Source organism: Euprymna scolopes, chromosome 28 (genome assembly GCF_053919585.1).
Source record: "Euprymna scolopes isolate OS-2025 chromosome 28, ASM5391958v1, whole genome shotgun sequence".
Classification (NCBI taxonomy): domain Eukaryota; kingdom Metazoa; phylum Mollusca; class Cephalopoda; order Sepiida; family Sepiolidae; genus Euprymna; species Euprymna scolopes.
In genome coordinates, this window is record NC_136509.1 from 104149817 (window position 1) to 104159543 (window position 9727).

The following is a 9727-nucleotide window of genomic DNA, read 5'->3' on the forward strand; positions in this document are numbered from 1 at the left end:
AAAAAACAAATATAACAAATAAATGTTATCAAAGGCAAGAGAAGTTACTTTTCTACCTAACTAGATATATTTTTTGTGTTTTTATTCAGTGTAACATGTTTATTCAGCTCGAAAAACATGCAGTGTTTACTGATGTATTGGAAAATTCAAAATGGCGGCCAACTCTCTCGGAGAGGGTAAGTTTGGGAAAAGGTATTATAAATAATAAACGAGACAAAATACTGTTAGAAATTCGCTCAATATATGTTACCGTGACATAAGTTGACATATATTCTGTTGTTTTTTAATAGTATTTTGTATAGTTTATTATTTATAACATCTTTTCCCAAACTTACCGTGTTAAAGAGACAGTCGGGCGTCATTTTGAATTTTCCAATGCATTGCATCGGTAAACACTGCATGTTTTTCGAGCTGAATAAACATGTTACATTGAATAAAAACACAAAAAATATATCCAGTTAGGTAGAAAAGTAACTTATCTGGCCTTTGATAACATTTATTTGTTATATATTTGTTTTTTTGACAACTTTTTCGAATCTATGTGTACAGTAATACAAACCCAAAAATATTTTAATATTGGAAGTAAGCACTGGATTAAATAAAGTAAATGAAGAAAATGTACATTTTTATACATTTACAACTATTTAATAGAAAAATGAAACAATTTTCAGAAAGTATTATTGTCTTAACCGAAAAAACAAAATAAAATTTGAAGTAATGAACCACGTAACAAAATATAAATTTATATATACAAAATAAAACAACTCCGAAAATGAAACATTTCTTAAAAAGTGTATTGTCTTATGCTTTTAATAATTCGTGAAATGCGTGTCCTTTCTCACGCAGTCTCCACAACTCACAATTAAATGGGAATGGAACAAATTTTCATATTTTTTTATATTAAAACTTTAATAATTTTTATTTTAAAACTAATAATTCGTAATATTCGTGATTCGACGGTGTAAAATACTGATGTGACTCTTTTAGAGTTGTCGAACTTTGCCGGGACTTAACTGCAAGACTGCCGGAAAGTGACCCCCCCTCCCTCCACTTTAAAATATAATATTTTAGAAATAGAATTACAGAAGTCTCAAACATGATCGAGAATGTTACGCAAAAGAAAATTTGGTCCATGAAAAATCCATTGATTTTTAATGTAGAAAATATTTAAAATTTAAAGCTTTAACTAAGGGGTCATCAGAAGAAACTGAAATTCAAGGAAACTTAAGGTTTCATGACTACAGATCAAATTCAATACAGATCGGATCTATTTTGTAAACGTGTTTATATAATAAGCCTCCTCCCTCTCCCCTAAAATAACATTTAAAATACCACAAATAAACTGAAACTTAATTGAACTTTTGTTAAAATTGCACCAAAAAAAAAAAAAAAAAAAAAAAAAAAAAAAAAAATATGTGAATTTCCTTGAAGGGCTTCCCGGCTTCACTCCTTTTCAAAAAACTAAATATAGATTACATTCTCACTCCTTACGTACACGTATCTAACGGGTGCTTACGTACACGTATCTAACGGGTGCTAAAAACTGAAAACGAATTACATAGACACTAGAAAGTCCCACCTTCGGATTGGATTGGGGGGGAGGCCGGTTCAAGTAAGGCCAGCAATGCCGCCAGCATCTTAGACATTACCTCCTTATGAACTGGGATACCACCGATTATTTATTTGCTTCCCTCACTCAGCAAATTTGGCACAAGGCCGTTTTTTAACGTGGACCGTGAACGGGAGGGGGACCAGCTCCCCCGAGGGTGGGGGAACTGGATAGTGACAACTGGTATGAAGGGTTTCCCCTACATTGACCAATAACTGATTGCTACAAGAGCAATGGTCTTTGAGATTCATGCCCAGCCGCCGCAGGGGGGGGGGGGACTAGGGACCGGGCGAGTTTTTCGCCTGAAGCGTTTCCACCGGGAAATGTTGCATGCGTCCAGAATGTTCCCATTCCTTTGTAGGATAGATAGATTTAATATGATAAATGGATAGTGAGGGTGGGAGAGTGTGGGTATATATATATATAAAGAAAAAAAATAACGTCAAAAATTTCGCGTAAGTATCTTGTTCGGCTTGTTTGTGGTAGGAAAAAAAAAAAAATGGGTAGTATGTCTATCGAAGGGGAGGGGGTGTTATTGTTTATCAGGAAAATATTAAAACAGCTTCCAATAAATAAAGATATAAAAATCCCACCTATTCGGAGGAGGGAGATGGATAAAAATAGAAAAAGTGCTTATTTATCATGAAACCAGTTCACAAAAAAGAAAAAGTCTTTGTTTCTGGCCTCTTCGGGCTAAGATCGCAGTGTAGTATCTGTTCTGATGCTACACTTAAGTTTATTTTGTCTTTAGTATAGAAAGGTCTCACCTACATTGATTATGGCAATTTTTATTTCTGCCTAATTTCATAGGCCTTTTTAGGGAGATGCTTTTGTCACATTTCACCGTCGTGGGGAAACAAATAGATTCTAATAAAAAAAAAAAAAAAAAAAAAAAAAAAAGGTGAAAATTTAAATATCTAATAAATGTTACCAAAGGAAAGATAAGTTACTCTTCAGGATGACTTTTGTGTTTTAACGGAATTTTAAAGAGTTTATTCGGTTCGAAAAACAAGCAATCAATATATCCGACGAAAACACGCCATCTTTGGAACGTCAATTTGGCCTAAAAGTCCAAAAATAAACTACTGATAGAAATATCCACCATATAATCGTCACGAAGTGTCAAAGTGTTACTGGGTGACTTTCTATCAATATTTTCTTTATTTTCCAAGTTTTGAGCCATTACTGACGCTCCAAAGACGGCGTATTTCTGTCGGCAATGCTGATTGCTGATCTAATTTACGAACTAGAAACACTGCTCGTTTTTCGAATGAATAAACGTTTAAAATTCCGTTAAAACTCAAAACTCGTAACTTATCTTGCCGTTGGTAACAAAATTCCCCCCCCCTTTTTTTTTCGTTTGTTGACTTCTCTTGGCTAAATCTTTAGGAGTTAGTTCCACAAAAATCATTTATTTATGATGTTGGCAACCTTCATGTTGTCATTTCCGGAATCCGATGTCTTTTTAGAACAAATTCTGATTAGAAAAATATCGAGGAAATCAATGCCAAGAATAGAATCTTGGGATTCATACATGATAATTGGTACTTGTTAAGATAAAGTTGACAGATCTATTTTTTTTTTTTTTAATGTTTTTATTACGTCGAAAATAGCAATATATCTAAAAATTACGAAAATTTATCAAGTAGAAAAACTGCTTTTGTGTTTTTAGTAAAAAAAAAAAAAAAAAAAAAAAAAAAAGATATCGCTATCAGCTAAAACAAAACGTCGGTCATCACAGTAACGAAAAGGGGAAATACGCATGTCCCCGGAATTCGCAATCTTCAAGGTGTTTACATGAAGAAAACGCCCTTTCCTAATTTTCCGTAAGAATTACATTTAACTTAAATTTTCTACTCGATGAATTTTCGTAATTTTTAAATATATTACTATTTTCGACATGACAAGCAAGTACTGTTGTTTTTGCTTAAAATAAAATCGACCTGTCGACTCTAAACAAGCAGCTGATGATCTTCCTACACCCTTCTTGCTCCCATATACACAGATTTTTACAAAACTGAAACGATATTTAAATATAAATATACAAACAAACTTAATAACCGAAGTCTATGAAATCGAATAAAGAATTATATAACACGGATTTAATGAAGTGTGTTTAAGCCGAGTGCATTTGTGTGTTCTCAGCCTAACTTGAACAAGTTAAGCTTTTGCAAGGTTATAGCTGAAAACGTGTGCCAACATTTAGAGATTTAAATGAATGGGAAAGTTTATCACACATTATATATATATATATATATATATATATATATATATATATATATCAGATATATCTGCCGTTGCCCGGTATTAAACGTAACGTTAAATTTCTTAAAAAAGAAAAAAAAAAAAAAATCTGAGACATATGCATGCAAGTATTTTTTTAACAGTTCACTTCTTGTAAGTAAAAAAATAAATAAATAAATAAAATACTCGACCTGAAATCAAAACCAAAAAACAGCGAGTCAAGTAAGTACGTAATCCAGCTTGTCATGATCTTTAAAGTGTTTTCAACCCTACTTATTTACAAAAGGAAACTGTCATGTGAACGATTCGCATGCACAGTCGTGAAATAGTTGACAAACAGATAAAAATCCGATTACCCCTTAGCAGCCCTTTTTCCATATGAACACCAACACCGATTAAGGAGTTTTCCCCGTGTCTGAATACACTATATATCAATTTTCAAATCTGTAGATCAAAAGTCCGCTGAGTATATAGGTTGAGTTATTCTCACGCACATATGACTATCAAGACGATCCAGTGTGATTTAATTAAATCATACATTTTTTAAACTCTTCTACGCCAAACAAGCCATGTTGCTAGTTCGAACGAATAGCGGCTACCATTTTGGAACTGTGGGGAGTTGAACAGCGACATGTTTGTTCACATGGTTAGTATAGCCGGCGAAGCAGGAAACGAAGGGAATTCCGAACTCCATCGCAAGAAACTATTATAGTAGAAGGCTTTCCGCCATCTATAGACCTAAAGAGTGAGGGGGGGGGTTGTTGCTTGTCGGGTTAATCCGTTAGAAACACACCCAATCTATGTTACTGACATAGATCAGTTGAGGTTTTTTTTTTTAACATTTTGAAGAAGGTAGGTTCTCTACCGTGCTAGAAAGATACTAACGCCATGTATGGAGTATTGTTGTCATATTTGAGCTGGTGCATCTACCACTAGTGTCTCTGTCTCGCTCCTAGATAAGGTTCAAAAGAGAGTCGCCAATCTGATAGGCTCTGAACTGTCATCTAAACTTCAGCCTTTGTCCCATCGACGAAAGGCCTTTTCTACAAGTACTTTAAACGGTGAATGCTCTGACGAACTGCAAGCACTTGTGCCCCCTCGACGTAAATACCACCAACAAGCAGCTAAATCCCACCCCTTCACAGTAGAGATCCCTAGATGTAAGAGAGCCTTCTACTCCAGTAGTTTCTTCCCCCGGACAGCTAGATTTTGGAATTTCCTACCGGGTCCCTGCTTCCCCAACTGTACTGACATGCAGAAGTTCAAGTGCAACGGCTGCAACGCGAACCGACATCTTGCTGCCCAACTCCTTACACAGTACCCCTGAGCCTATGTCCCTGATAGTAGCCCCCTACAACAAAGTGGCAATATGCTTTTTGGGGGTGAAAATGTAATAAAAAATTTTTTGTTTTAAGTCATTTTCAAAATTTTGAATTTTACGAGCGTGCGGCCATTTTTCTTGCTCTCGTGTAAACGCTAGACACTGTTTTTCGAACCGATTACACTTTTTAAAGTGAGCAAAATCACTAAACATATTGTCCAGGTAGGTAGAAGAGTAACTTATCTTGCCTTTGATAACACGTCATGTATTTGATTTTTACCACTTTTTCCAAGGATTGTGGACAGTAAAACATACCCGAAAATTCAATTTCATGTTTTACTCGATGAATTTTCATAATTTTTTTATATTACTATTTTCGACATGACAAGTAAGTACTGTTGGTTTTGCTTAAAACGACATAAAAAAATCGATCTGTTGACTATCTTAAACATCAAATGTGAAAATTTGTCTAGTGTTTACAAACTTGTGTTTATTTTTCATTTTCAGTGGCGAAAATTTGCGAAGCGATGGCGAGCTGACAAAGCTAGCAGATTGTAAACATGGAGCTGGAGCTCTTTTATTTAGCACTATTATAAACAATTATGGTTCACTCCACCTCAAATATATACACAAAATGGAATTATTAGTACATCATGGCAGAGTTGATAATCATGACGACAGGCCAATAAAAATAAAAACACATCACTTTAGTAGAACAAAGATATTTCGGTCCATTTCTATGACCATAATCATTTTGGTATAAATGAATCGACGGAAAAATATCTTGTTTTAGTGATGGGACTGATAGGTTTTATGTATTTTCTACTAGCCTGTTATCACGATTATCCATTATTCCATGTTTTGTTTTCAGAGTGGAAGAGGTTCGTCCTTTTTTAGTAGGGAAACATTTTATTTTTGCCGAACTCGATGGAATGAGTCGGAACTCTCCCATTAATATTCTTTTAAAATAAATAAACGCACAAATAATAAAAAATATATATTTTCTACCTAACTCTATAATAGTACATTTTAAAAATTAGTTCGATTAAAAAAAAATATAAAATAAATAAATATCCAATATTTTTCGGCGTTTTTCACCTTTTGAAATGTGTCTTTTTCCCTTTTTGGCAAAAGACGAAATGGCCAGGAAGTCGATGATCAATTTATTACAGAAACTCTATCAAAAATTGATCCCCCACTTAATGGCAGGTCTTCACTTCGTTTGAAACACAAACAATCCGGTACAAATTGTATTTTTTTTTTTTATATTTCCTCAAAAAATAAAGAAATAAAATAATCAATTCTGTTAATTTGACTGCATTAAACGCAATCAGCCGTCCAACATTTACTTACATAATATATTTATATAAATTTTAATAGTTTAAGTAGATTTTCTTTCAATAACAACTTGTGGCCGAAAAGAAATTTAAAGTCAGGCCGAACACTTGCTTTCATGTGAAAACATCAAACTAGAAATATCGACAACAAAAATGAAAAGACTTTATTTTAGAAATGCTATATATATATATATATATATATATATAGAATATAGAAAGAGAGCATAAATCGGTTAAAGAAAAATGTTAACTTCGATATTGCAATCAAACGCTGACATTATACGGTTAAAGATAAAATAAAAGTAAAAACAAAAAAAAAATGAATTTTAGAAAAAAAAAATGTAATTCATAGTAAATAAAAAGTTTAAAATATTGATTGTAATTTATAAAAAAAAATAATTGACAAAATGGAATTGAGGGGAGGGGGGGCTCAATCGAAAACGTCTAAAAGAGAATTTGTTGAACCCTTGAATAATTTTAAAAAAGAAAAAAAAGGGGGGGGCTTCATTTTAGTTAAAAAGATTTTTAAAAAATAGATACATACTTATTTATGGCAAGCGAGCTACACAAACGTCTGTGTTTCATCACCCAAAAAAGGTATTTAGACTACATACTCACACATATATATAATATATATTGTAATATCCAGACAAACTGAGATTAAATTGATAATTACATTTGTTATGTGTATTTTTTTTTATTTTTTATTTTTTTTTCTATTTTATCAATGGAAGAATGGAAGATGCTGTTGTGATATGTGTATGTATGTGTGTGTGCTAAATTTAGACATAGGTAATAAGTTTAGTAGATAAAATCCAATCCAAGTGGTCGATACAAATAAAACGCTTGGATTGATTGTATTTTATTGACAAATCTCATGTTTGCGACTTTAATCAACTCGGGATTTAGACTTAAATAAGGAACTGGTTCTTAGAAGGTCGCCGATCATATATATATATATATATATATATATATAATGGATACACACACACACGCGTGTGTGTAACGATCGTGTGTACACACCAAAATCAAGATCCGTAGGTACGGTAAGGAATGTTTTAATTCTTTTTACAGATCGGCCATAAAATGAGGGATCACTTTAATTAAAACAGGCCATTAAAAACAGATCCCCCATTTTAGAGCCAAAACTAAAGTCTTCGCATATATATATATATATACACACACACACACACATATATATATATATATATATATAGAGAGAGAGAGAGAGAGAGAGAGATTTTCTCTCTAGTTTGTATGAATCGGCTATTTAAATATATACATATTTATATATGATAGGTAAAGTTATAATATTAATAAATACTGTAAATAAACGTTATTAAAAACACTGATTATGTATTTTTAAAGAAGTTATATATACATATATACATATTATATACATATATATTATCGGGATATTTTTTTCTGTTCCATCGTTCACCTGAGGAGAACGATGGAATGAAGGAACGAAAAAAAAAAACAACAAAAAAAAAAAAGAATTTACAAAAAAAACAAATCGGTTTTTAAAAAATGGTCGCTCGCCGCCAACATTGCTAATGTCGGTGGCTACTTACATTTAAAACGGTGAATTTTGGTAATCCAAAACATGTTTGTTGCTTAGCAAGACGAAGCAATGAGACTACGACATGGGAGGAATGCATGTCAGAGGACACGATGCCGCCATAACTTTATGCAAATTGAGCGAGAGGCGCGGTGATAGGAGAACGCCAAAGGGAAAGAGAGATAGAGGTAAAAACGTAAAGACGGAGTGGGAGGTGCGCAGTGGAAAAGCCCGGCCACGAGCAGCAGCAGTAGGAGAGGGCTGCTGTTTTCTCTACTGTTTCTCAACTGCCAACCTGCTGCTACTACTGCTCCGTCTGTCAGCAGCCTCAACTGCTGTTCAGATTCTTCTGCTTCTGTGTCGTTTTTTTTCCTTCTTCTTCTATTCTGATACCCACTCCGCTTCCCGTTTTTCCTTCATCTCCGATCTCAGTTTGCCCCCCTTTTCTTGGCTCCCTCGTCTCCGTCCCTTCTTACTTCCCATATACAAATATGTTGTCTACCAGAAAAGAAAAAATAAAACTTCAGTGTGCGTACACTTTTAGCCAGACTCTTACAGAAACCAGAAATAAACACATTCTGGTTGCTTACAGTCGCACAGACTTTTAGATTTATATCAGAGTGGAGTTCTTTTTGTTCCCAGGAAGCATGCCTTCCTGAGAGAAAGCAGACTGATTTGTTGCCGGTCGTCCTTACAGGGGAATGTCTCTTTATATACACGAGGGCAAAGTTAGACTCAAGGTCGCATTTGGTGCTTCTACAGAATTTGAACCGAACTTCACTTAAATAACTTTGGTATTGGGTTATGGTTTAAAAATAAGTTTTGTTTAAATTCCGTAAAAGCACCTCGGTTTTTAATGTATGGAAAATATTCTTTGCTAAAAAGGGGACTCTCTGGATTGGAATGGAGTGCTTTTATTTTCTTTTTCTTTTTTCTAGTTCTCTCCTACTGCAAGAACTTAGACAACAGAATTGGAAAGTGGGATTGAGAAGTTAGCATTCTGATCTGCAAAAATGTGTCTGGGCAGACCCGTCAGCATACCCCGACAATGGCGCCTCAGGCGATTAGCAATAAACTAGCATCTATTTTAATAGAGAAGGCAAAGCATGATAGGGTGGATATCCTCTAACTGCACAGAACTCAACTCCCACCGCAAAATCAACATGGACCGCCGACCGATAGTTTATAAACAGTGCTGAAATAATCTTATTATTTAGAAAGCCATTCTTAACATGAGATGGGGAGGTTTTTAACTATTCTGAAACAGAAGATACTGTAAAAATTGAATTTAAGTTGAAAATCCGATAAAAAAAAAAATAAAATAACACGGTACGTAAGCGGCATAAGTAACCGGATTTCTACTTCACCGACCGATTTGAACTATTTATATCCAGTGCCGCCCCTTTCTTTTTTAAGAGGGAGGGGATCCTTCCCTCACGTTAAACCGACCTGCAATGAGGGTCAGAGTGAAATAGGGGTCTATTTAATACTAGGATTTTGTCCTCCGAGATATTGTCTCCTCCTTCGGGAGAGATGATTTTAGTTATTGTAGATTACCTGAGGTGCTCTCACCAGGAAATACTGACGGGTCAAATCACGGTAAATTATGTACTCTTCCAGACATCGAAGTTTTAATAAAAACTTATCTGTGTGTT

The 9727-nt window shown here is 34.2% G+C and overlaps 1 protein-coding gene across 2 annotated transcripts in view; it reads right to left on the reverse strand.

Moving 5' to 3' along the window:
- LOC145249764 (axin-1-like) overlaps positions 1–8283 on the reverse strand; it is a 251355-nt gene extending 243072 nt beyond the window's left edge. Inside the window, exon 1 of one of the 2 annotated variants that reach the window (XM_080111685.1) lies at positions 8086–8283. The gene's annotated coding sequence lies outside the window, so the exon portion shown is untranslated. The remainder of the gene's footprint in view (positions 1–8085) is intronic. The other variant, XM_080111686.1, reaches the window with a different exon arrangement.
- Positions 8284–9727: the final 1444 nt, after the last annotated feature.